This window comes from Papilio machaon, chromosome 25 (assembly GCF_912999745.1).
Source record: "Papilio machaon chromosome 25, ilPapMach1.1, whole genome shotgun sequence".
NCBI classification, from domain to species: Eukaryota; Metazoa; Arthropoda; class Insecta; order Lepidoptera; family Papilionidae; genus Papilio; species Papilio machaon.
In genome coordinates, this window is record NC_060010.1 from 3,112,782 (window position 1) to 3,125,278 (window position 12,497).

A 12,497-nucleotide genomic window follows, 5' to 3' on the forward strand; every position below is an offset into this window, starting at 1 on the left:
GACTGATTTGTTTTTTTTAATACAAGAGCTGAAACAATATGCAAAACGATACTACAAATAGATATTAATATTATAAAGATGAAAGATTTTATTCTATGTTTGTATTGAATAAGCTCCGAAAGTACTGAACCGATATAAAAAATCCTTTTATTGTTTGGTAACTACATTATCACCGGGTGACATAGGCTATATTTATTACTAGATTGTTATAAACTCCATGCGAACGAAGACGCGGGCAATTGCTAGTCGTTTATAATCGAGTTAGTTACATGTCAAATGATAACAACAACTTTTTCACTATATTCTCGGCCTATTCCAGATCCTAAAGCCCAGTGAAATGTGCCCAGTGAAATTGGGAAGTATTGCTGGAAATACGCTGAATAGGTATTGTGTGGCAATTTAAAACATCTTCATTTACTCTCGAAATACTCCTGTTGTTTAATTTTAATTTCAATTAAATAATTATGTGAATAAGTAAATCGAAAAGCAACTGGTACAAAGTAAAAAAAAAATTCACGTTGGGAACGATAAAGGAGTAAAACTAGTTCTTTAATGAATGAATGAATGAAAATAATGAAAGAAATCATATTACTATACAACTATATTTAAGCTTTCTTATAAGTTATTTTTCTCTCTTTTATTACAATTATTATTTTTATATCATAAGGGGGCAAACGAGCAAGCGGCCACCTGAATTAGCCGAAACAGCGAAGCGACCGCTGCCCATAGACATCCGCAATTACAGATGCGTGGCCTACTCTTAATCTACGGGGGACGCACAGAAAGAGAATATTTCCTCTTCCTAGGCATCCCCTCCTCCGTCAAATCCACTACCCCTTCCTAACTTTTCCTTATAAGAAAAGGGTGGGAAGGGGTAGTGGATTTGACGCATTGATCAGTTGAAACGCGGAATTGCTTCTACTTCACGCCTATTTGTATTTCACCGATAGAGACTGCCAATTCATGTACCAGATGTTGTTGCTGGCGTCTACGACTGTTAAAATTATTAAATCGTCATTATTAAATTTCTTAACCTTCAATTTGTCTCTGACATGGTAATAAAATGATAATAACGTTCTTTTATTGGAGCCATCTGAATCCTAAACGGCTCAAATCATTTTGAATGTATAAATGAATTCGTACTCTTCCATCATCATCATTCGGATTTATTTGTTTCTAATATTAATCATTACTTATTTTTTTTAAATTTTAAAAAAAGAATGGAATTTTCAGCCAGCAATTTGTTATAGATCTTTTTTTACTATGATAAATATTCAAATAACATCATTTAATAGTGTAGGGTAAAATACCCAGTAGTTGAACATAATTCGCTGATAGTTCATTAGTTTCGCTTGAAGTCTAAGCTAAGTATTTAAGCAATTAATGACACTAGAATGCGACTCACTTATCACCGACGAACAACATCCGTTTGTCACCAACACTTTTATAAAAAATCAATATAATATAAGCTTACAGTAGCAGATATAGATAATGACTGGACTGCATGTACGGTGAGCAAAAATGTGCAATCAAAATTATAGTAATACAATACGATGTGTTCTTTTCTTCTGTACATTTTTACCGTTTAATATGTCTGGTTACAGAGGTCAAAAATATAACTTGAAATATGTGATGCTAGAGTTTTATCACTTTTGAAAAACACGGATCCATTTAAGGATCACTTTGTTGTCCGTCCTGTCAAGATCCTTTTTCTCAGGATCGTGTGGAGGTATCACACTGAAATTTATATCAAATACTCATGTCTACTGTCTCTTGGAGCTGTGATATAATAAAACTTCTAAGCCAATGCAATCAAAAGATATAGCTGTTTATGCCGCAAAATTTTCGGACACTCGTAAGGGAATCGAAATCTACAGGGAACTTCTCGTGAACTCAGAATCTTGAAATTTTGGTACAAAGTAACGTCTTATAGCACAGATAAAGGAAAAATTGTGAAAATAGCATATTTTACTAATAAACCTTAGGTTTGTGTGGAACCCTCGGAGTCCGACTCGCACGTGGCTGTTTTTTTTTTAGAATAATTTTTTGTTGAAGTCTCACATATGATCTTAAAATTATCGTAATCTGCGTGTTGTTAGCACAAATTTTATTTTTCAATGTTATTAAAGAAATTGCTTTGCTAACCGTACAGTAATCGACGTCGCGTTGCATCGAGGTGTAATATAATTCCCTTTCGATCCGAACACCAATCAAAACCGTCGCCGATACGAGGCCTTTTTACTCATCTTTCGAGATGAGGCTTCATCCATTTTTCATGTAGCGGATGAGACAAGACGTCTTAACAAATCAACGATATAACCGACACAAATGAAAATGTACTTTATTGCTAAGACAATACGGAAGTTATTGAGTACATAAAATATGTTTGTTTGTCTGTTTGATCGCAATTAAAGCGCAGAAACGCACGTCATTAGCGCACACGGCAATATTCCACGCTACTTCTTGTCGATAAACCGGTGCATACGACTTGCAACATTTGTTATGACACTCATATCACAAATCCTACATACAATTATAATCCTTACCGACTTAGCAATTAGTAACATATTCGTCTGTGCAGTTTGGTGGTACAGTGATGGATTATTGTCGTCCAGTGTCACCGCGTCATTTCAAACGAGGCCCCGTAACAGATGCCCATTGTAATATGATCCTCCGGTTCGGTATTTTGATGAGATCCTAGCGATTTTATTGCGTCTCGTAATGGAAAGTTGCTTATTAGAGATATAAGTATTAACTTTGAGTCGGGAATTCCTTTTTTGTTAACTGTACTTCATTACGTCATTACTGGTAGGAAGCTTTGATATTGTTATTAAATAACTGTATACAATGCAACACACATGAGATATTGCGAGAAGAATTAACGACGAATATCTTAATAGTATGCTTTTATTATTTTACTCTTCATTTCATACTAGCTTTTACCCGCGACTCCGTCCGCGCGGAATAAAAAATAGAAAACGGGGTAAAAATTATCATATGTCCGTTTCTTGGTTCTAAGCTACCTGCCCACCAATTTTCAGTCAAATCGATTCAGCCGTTCTTGAGTTATAAATAGTGTAACTAACACGACATTCTTTTATATATACTCGTACCTAATAGATAGATTAGAACCAGAAATTGCACCGCCCGAGAGGAACTTACAACTACAAAGTATATTTTCAGTCGGTTTCAATAATATTTTTACTACCACACATAAAATATTGTTCGACGCCATTTAGTTAAACTCGAGTTGTAACCTTTGACCGCCGCTAATTGATATTATTGACGTCAATGTGGTTTTATGTTTCACCATTAATATTGATTACCACAATGCTTTCGGTATAAATACTTCATTATTTATTGGTAAAAATCTCATTTCGCAAGCCTACGCATGATAATGTTTCAATAAACATGATTTGTCAAAAATCCGCGCCGTGCGCTAAAGTCACGGTATAAAAGGGTCGACGTATATTTAAGCTAAAAATTATTTGAAAAACTAAGTTTTTATGGTAAGGCCTTTAGTATTGTCACAGCTAACTAATATAGCTAATATTGTCAGGTCAAGATTTTAACTTTTATGATTTGTTTGGAACGTGACGAAATTAGCCGGCTCTCGAATTTGAAAAAAAAATGTGCGAAGATCTTTATGATGAACTTAATTCCATGCGAATGAAAACAAAGAACCAGATAGGGTTGTTCCTCTACATATTTCATTTACGTTAGATTTGTGTCATTTTATGGTACATTTTATTTTTATATTGTATGTGCCAACCCTCTACAAGGTAAAGGAAAGGCTGATAATAGTGATACAAAAATCAATGGGAACATCGATTCACTGAAGGCCGGCAACGCATCTGCGATTCCTCTGGTGTTGCAGATGTCCATGAGCGTCGGATCAAATAATTTTAGGCGGTCCGTAGCTCATTTGCCCCCTTCCCTTGTAAAAAAAAAAACTCATGGATCGGAGACTCAACTGACATTCCAGAATTCAAACTCTGAATTCTGCTTACTTTTTAAATTAATTAGCTTTTGAATAGGGTTGGTTTTGAACTTCGCAATGTACACAAATAACAAGACAAATCGACACGTACATACCGTGTGTTTCGTTGTATTTTTCGTCCGTTGACTAATTATAGCATGAAGGGCATCCCTAAGTCGAACAATAGGCGGTCGCAATTGAGTTTTTCTAGAATCCGTGAAGAGCAACGTCGAGCGGCAAGCGGTAAGCGGGATATATCTTGTGGGGAGCGTGGCGTCGGTCATTCCACTGCCACTGCGCGCCGCTCGCCCTCGCCAATCATAACGCGATCCCATCGCACACAGGGCTGTCACAAACTACTACTGACGAAAGACTTACTTACTGACGCAAACGATTGTTGCTTAAAGTCTATGCAAGTTTGTACGCCTTTACGGCTCAATTCAGATTACTTAATCAGCCCTTAGACAATTACATGACTGTAATAAATCTGACTGAAAATACAAATGGAATGATACTAAACTGTTTATCAAGTATTTGAGGCTACAGTGTGAAGTGCAAATTGTAATAACCAGAGAACTGTGTCAAGTAGACATTTATGATTTCTGCTCACCCATCTGATTCAAGTCGCTCAAAATTAGTTTCAATGATCGCTTTATATTAGGGACCTTAAGTAAGATTGCTAACCCTAATTGAATGCGGTCAACAAAAACACCGTCCCGAGCCGGGCTGACCTTTTTATGTCTTCTTTCCGTCTCGCATTTTTCGGACAAAACTGATTGTTTACCGGAAAAAATTACGCCTGTTAGTCGAAACGTTGGACATAAATAAAAGATGCGACCATTGGGAATTTTGATTCGTCGCTTTTTGCTGTAAGTGAATACTGGAAACGCGATACCGAGCAAAAACATCGAAGGATGTACGAGCAGGCGAGAGCGCCGACGGATTTATACGATACGATTTACACTATACGTCATCATCCATACATTTATGATTGATACACTGCTCGATGACTAACGTACACACTGACTAAACCACTTGTAATTTTTCTAATCGCAGGCATGGAGGTTCAATTAATTTTTGAGTGTTTAAATACTAGGTTAGATGGAAATTAACCCTTAACTGTTCATTGAAGAAAACTTGTCACTTAATAATGAAGTCATACTTACGCTTTTACAAAAAGCAAATTTTATTTTGAAATCTAACTTGTTTAGAAATGTGAGCACCTACAAAAGTAAGTGAATTGCTTATTACGCTACAGTTATACTAATATCGTATGGTATAAAGTGTCCTATATTATTATAGTTGTAATATTTCAAACGCTTTAATAAGCGGCAAATTCAGTTATGGAAAACTAAACGCAGAACGACCATGAAGAGGAAAAAACTTTGAAACCGCCACACCGGCCATGCATGTTTCATCGATCGCTGACATAGATTATAAAATAAAATTAATACAAATTTTATATATATAAGAAACATTGAGATAATACAAACTTGAAGTTAGTTAAACCATCAGAATCGTGGGTTTTCGAGACCAAAATCTCCGTTCCAAACATATTGTTTTCTCTGTTTTGTCAAAGATAATGACAGGGATGACGATATGTTTTATACAGAGAACTCTCTTGGATTTCAAATGTGATCTGTTAAATTGGCCCTGGCTATTTCTATAGTAACCATCTCATTTAATAAGTTAGGGTTATTTAATGTTTGATTGCCCACATCCTTGGTGTAAATTTATCTCACAAAATGTCTTAATCCATACTAAATTTCTCCCTTAGTACTGACCATTAAACTACTCTGAGTCAGAAAGTTATCCATTTAATCAAGAAAAACACCAAAAATAACTGAACACAGTTTTTAGTCACTGGAATAAATTAAAGGAAAAATCAAATTCTGGGCACGTGTCAAAACTTGTCAGTTTGTGGGCGCTGCAGATTAAAAATATAAATTGCTTTAAACTGCATCGCGTGACCGGACCTACTGGCATTTTTTTTTTTTGTTATTTTTAAGCTCGCTTTGTAACGGAATTCAATCTCTAATAACTATGATTGTACTTCGATAAAGGCGATGTTAATTTAGACATGTTTTTTATTTGCACATGGCTGGATATTAAATGCGTTGCATAATACGAAATGACATCGCACTCTTTAATCACAACACACGTTCACAAAATTTAGACAAAGGCTTACTAACTTTTTATTTTAAAACGAACAATCATGTGTGATAACTAGATGTAGGAAATAGCCCTTATCAGTTTGTTCTCTTCTCTGTCTAATAACGTATCTGTAAATTATCTTCCCGTTGCAAGTACCTATGTAGTCACTTAAGGTCTGGTTGCCAGCTTTTTCATGGGTGAATGGGGCAAAAGAACAACTATTCGCTTATTGTAAGTGATCCGTCGGACATAGACATCCACAATACCAGACGGACTGCAGATTGGTTGCCGGCTTTTACGATAGAAGCACGGTTTTTTTTTAAGAACTCTGACTACGTAGTAATATCGCTGAGGGCCGATGATTAATTACCAGGTCGTTCGTTTGTCACTTTATTCCAAACTATTGATTAAAAATTGATCCAAATAGTGACAAAGAGGCAACTTTTAAAGTCAACAGGCAAAAGCTTTATTCATTCAGCCACTCGCATGTTTATAATTGTGCGCGCGCCGGTCGCGTGCGCCGGGGCACGCCGCAGGCACCCAATGCTACCAATGTACCGAAATTATCCGCTAATCACATACACCCGACAACAAAACTGCTATTTCATAATTTAATTGCAACTTTAGAATACCTTAGCGCTTAAATACTTGTTTGAAATTACTTTTACGTATTCAGTTTCGATTTTACGTAATCGTTTCGTGAACAGTAACGAGTTATTTAAGTGAATCTTGAAACCTAACCAAATAAAAACATTGTCCATCAAATTATCGTAAATTATGCTAAGCGCGGAATGAGTAAAAATCAAAGAAGCTACCATGTGGAATTGAGAATGGACTGTTCAAAACCTTTTGACAGGTGACAATCGAGACAGCTAACTGTGGCCAGGAAATTAGTTGCCATGAGATGAAGATACAGAGATTAAAAGGACTGAAAAAAGTAAACAATTGGCACTTAAATGTTAGGACATCTTTCTGTAGGTATTCTTCGAGTTTCATTCTAAAACGTTTTATGACAAGAAAGAACATAGTAACTTTTTCATCCTAGTTATTGAAAATAAAATTTAAGTAAGTAATATTTAATATGTTAAATGATTTTTAGTGTGTTTTTGGAAAATAACTCCAAGGTCATTGAACTTGAAACAGTTATCTGAGACCCAGAGGTGATCATCGTAAACTTTAGTTTTTTTAGAACTGGAAATATAAAGATATATATCAAATAAGGATTGGAAATCGTTAAACAATATCGTACGTAATCAAAAACCATTACTTTTGGCATTAAAAAGATGTTATCAAGTACATCACTCAAGATTATTAAGTTAAGTGGATATATTGGAACACTCATTCTATGCATAAAGTTTTCTCTAAGGATTTCGTTTTCTGTGCATAATTACATTTTGTCGTTTCCAAACTTTTGTAAAACAAGATAAATATATAAATAAAAAATTAAATATGTCATTAAAAACTTGAGATTTTGAAGAAATATCTTCTATATATATAAAAATGAATTGCTGTTCGTTAGTCTCACTAAAACTCTGCGCGCGGACGGAGTCGCGGGCGACAGCTAGTAGTCTTAATATAAACTTCAATGTCACACTACGGCTCTATTGAAAAAGCGCATTTTTTGCCTTATCTAACATATCCTTACTGTTAATTTATTGCACTTTGCTTGATGTTACATTAAAAATACAAAAATCTTGGACACAACTATACCGTATAATATAGGTGACTTAATTCTGAGCAAATTGGTTTCGCTCTTTTGACTACAGAGAAACGGACTAGGCAAAGAGCCAGCATTGCACTAAATAAATTCTGCCATACTTGCGGAGGGTGAAATAAAGGGTATTAGATATGTGTATTTATGAACGCATAGGAGTAAACAAATTAATAAAGGGAGAATGCACGTTTGACATGTCCCGTCTCTTAAAAGTCAAGGTTTCGTTCCCATAAAATATTGAGAACGTGCGACGACCGGTTTAGAGGCGATGAGCATTTTTTTGTCTTAGAACGGGACGCATCAATGATTTGGCAATTATGCGATGTCGTGATGTTAATTCACCAGGATTTTAATAACTAGTAATCAAACTTCCGAACTCGCTGATTTTTTTCGGTATATGTATTTTTTATTATCTAAGGTATTTTTAATTAACGTTTATAATCCATTGGTTTCTAATTTATCTATATCAAAATTGCAATCTTACTAATATTATAATTTAGATGGATGGATGGATGGATGTTTGTTTGAACGTATCTCCAGAACGGATCATCGGATCTCGATGTAATTTGCCATATATTTAGAACATAGTCTGGAAAAACACTTGGGCTAGTAATTAAGTTTTATTTATTCCGCGCGGTTGGAGTCGTGGGCGACAGCTAGTAGAAGTTAATAAATCTGACCTATCCTTTAAAAGGCATTATTTTACGTGCTAATGATCGATTCTTTCATAAGTTGGAACTCAAACTGAAGTTAGAAGTAGTTTTAGAATGATCTCGCACAGGAAAATTATTTTCAAACAAAGTAATTAGTAACTGTTAATTAATTATTACTTGAAACAAATTATTATGGCGCATTTTTACGTTTAAAATTCAAGCAACTATTATTACAGCAATTATTAAAGGCAATTTTGTGTCCGCACAATCTAACCACGTATTAGATAAGGCAGCGTCTCAAATTGATTCTGCATCGATTATTCATTCGCATACATAAATTATAGGTAAATTTGATGTACGATTACATCAAAATCATTGATAATTTATGAGAGCAAATTAATAACGAGTAATGAAAGTGATAATTATAAATTTCGCCCATTTACCAGTATCAATTAAATTTAAAAGATCACTTAGTATCATCATCATCATCATTTCATCCTCAAAATTGATCTCTACCTTTTTTGTTCCAGACGGGAATGCTTTATGCATACAACGTATCCTCCCCTGGGACATGAAGTAGTTATTTGGGATTCTCCCCTATTTCTGACCCCTACTAGGAAAGACACAGGGAGCATACTCAATAAATCCCTCTGTTCCTTCTACGCATGGTGGTGAGGCCACGGCACGCTTTCGCTGTGGACGCATCTGCGCCAGCTGCCGAAGCAGCACCTAGGCCTTCCCTTTTCTAATCTCTAAAATATAGTTCAGAACTAACACTTATCGTCATACAGTATCTTTTAATTTAATTAATAATATTACATATATATTTGTATAATAAAAACCATCCATACTGTAAATTTCTAAGTGTCAACACAAGTCACAGCTAAATGCACTCACACAAGCGGATGATTCGAATTATTTTATCCCCGAATTATCAGATGTTTTAAATCCGCTTACTGCTTGTCGCGTCCCCTCGCAAGCACATGTGAATCGTGTGAACTGCCCCTTATAACTGAGTGTGAACACGCCTTTCTCATGTCATATCATATCCAAAAAATGTTCTTTTATACTAGCAATGAATTGGATATTCTGCCCCCTAAATGGTCAGATTTATTCAGTATTATTTTTAAAGGTGATTTTAAAATAATACAATATATTTAGACTAGAATTCATAATTTGTTCTCATTTAAACTGTGTTTAATATTGTGTGATATACCTCTAAATATATGGAATAATGGTACTTCATCAAATGACCACACAAACGAAGTTGATATAAACTGATTAAACAACTCGCTCTGGTTTAAACGGTTATGTTTACGGGCACTGATTACTGGGCAGATGACACACCTTGAATTTTGGTTAACGAATGCATTTTAAAGTCCTTGTTCCACACACAATTATTAAATTGAACAATAAAATCAGAACATCTGCATAACTAATAAATTCGGTATGCGTACACATTGAGTATAGTTTATGCTTGAAACAGGATTTTAGATTCTGTACAATGACATTTGTTTAAAAGATAAGACAAGTTAAGCGAAGTTCAGGTTGTGAAACAAAAATAATTCACAAGTCAAATTAAACATTCAAATGTTATAGTACATTTGAATGTTTAATTTGACCGGCTTACTAATGCTTCCACGTTTATTAAAATTTAACATATTTATTTATTACTAGCTGTCGCCCGCGACTCCGTCCGCGCGCAGTTAAAAAATGGGGGGGGGGGGGGTTATTAAAAATAGATGTTGGCCGATTCTCAAACCTACTCAATACGCTCACAAAATTTCAAGAGAATCGGTCAAGCCGTTTCGGATGAGTATGGCAACGAAAACTGTGACACGAGAATTTTATATATTAGATTAAAAATTGTAAGATCAGATCAACACTAACGTTAATTTTATTTACTATGAATTAACTGTAATACTTGTTTTAATATTTTATGGTGACTACCAGAAGAAAGTATGAAAGTAATTTTTGTATTAAATTTGTGGCTAAATTAGATACTAAATTATTATTAGTACTTACTACGACAAAACCCTTGCAAAAATTGTATAATTGATCAATTAAAACATGCAACTACCCTCATGTGTACTTTTAAGTGTTCAAATTTTCTTATCTTAATCTCAGGAACCCTTAATTTAATGATAGGTGTTCACAAACTTCCGCTTATTAGCAAAGACTTCAACGCAACGAGGCATCCTCGCAATGATATAATAAATTCTGCCACTAATTTGTTCGGATAATCGCTCCGTCGTCCGAATTCTATAATTTGACGTAATACTGCTTCGTAAATTCTTATCGGATGAGCAATAATACGCTGATATAGTATGGATATGTCACACATATCAGTAATGATAGATTTAACAGTAATGGACTTTACGGGAAGGATCACCTAAGCTTTGCACAATTTCAATGTGAAGTCAAGGTGAGTATTTCTGCAATTTGTCATAAAAGGTGTGTATTTCTAACTATGGGTTTGTACCATCCTCTCATTCTAATTGAAAATAAAACACGGATACAATATCTGTAAAATATTTACAGACGTTTCGGTTAGTTTTATCATTTAAAATTACGAGAGAATTAAAAGATGTGCTGGGATCGTACTATTCGTACTATCTCTATCCCTCAGGTTTTTATGTATGCTAAAGGTTTTTGTAAGGTCCATATTATGACCAACGAATGCCTAAGGCGGCACGCGTGGACCTGAAGTGATGGACATTATTACAAATAAAATGTCGTGTTTCCGAGCGGCGCGGGCGCAGCGTCGCCGTCTTTATGACCGCGTGTGAGCGGACATCTGCTCAGAAATGGGTGCCTTCGAAAATCTTCGTATGTTCGGCTTATAATTTTAAGTGCAAGTGTAGTCCTGGGAAGTTTGCAATTGACTGCGTTGAGGTTTTATTGCGACAGACGGACGTAAGTATGATGTAATATGATACAGGAAGATGTTTATTTTAAACGATAGCTTTGGGAATATTGTGTCTATAAGTTTACAAAACTAGTTCACAAGCTGTGAAAACTTCACTACAGAAACAATTGTACTACATACTAACTGTCGCCCGCGCCTATCTGCGCGGAATTTAAGAAATAAACGTGATAAGCCTATGTGTTTTTCCAGACTATGTTCTACATCTGTGCCAAATTTCATCAAGATCCGTTGAGCGGTTCCAGAGATACCTTCAAACAAACATCCATCCATCCATCCATCCATGCTAGATGCATTTATAATATTACGAGTAGTATGAATTTCTCTATTTTTTATCTGTTAGTGGAAACTCATAGTAAATTTGTTTTAATAACAATGGCACAAGAAAACATTAACATTGCATAAAAAGGAAAAAAAGCAGAACAAGTGAAGTAATGAACCTAATCACATGGCTATAAGGAACTGGATATATCAAATATGAACAATTAGCGAAACTTGTTAAGAAGCGATTTGTTATCTGATCAAATGACGAAAATAAAGCTCCTTTACACTGTCCGTATTAATTTATACATTATTATTATTATTGATAAGAATTATGTTAGAGAAAACATACCTAAAATGGTGATTTTCGACAATATTTCTGCCCTTATTCGCAGGAGCATATTTCCGCACTGTGTATTTAATTTCGGCGTAGTACATTAAACAGTACGACTGCGGATCCTTCAAAGCGTACCTCTTACTCAAAGGCTAGCAACGCATCTGCATTTCCTCGGGTGTTGCGGATATCCATGGGCGTCAATGATTTAGTCGTTGTTCTCTTTACCCCATAAAATAAAAGGTGGGCGTATCGGTCAAATGGGAAAAAGTTTCCATTGAGCCGTTAGCTAGGTAAATCGATCGATCCAACGGGAAAAACCCATGTTATCTTTACAAGTGTGCATTACACATTATCAAAGAGCTAATGAATGGCATCATTAAGACACGTGAAATGTTTTTGTTAGCGAATCAAAATGGCGCGCATTCCATCGACGACAGCTGATACCTTTGTGACAGATGATATCCAGCAATCAT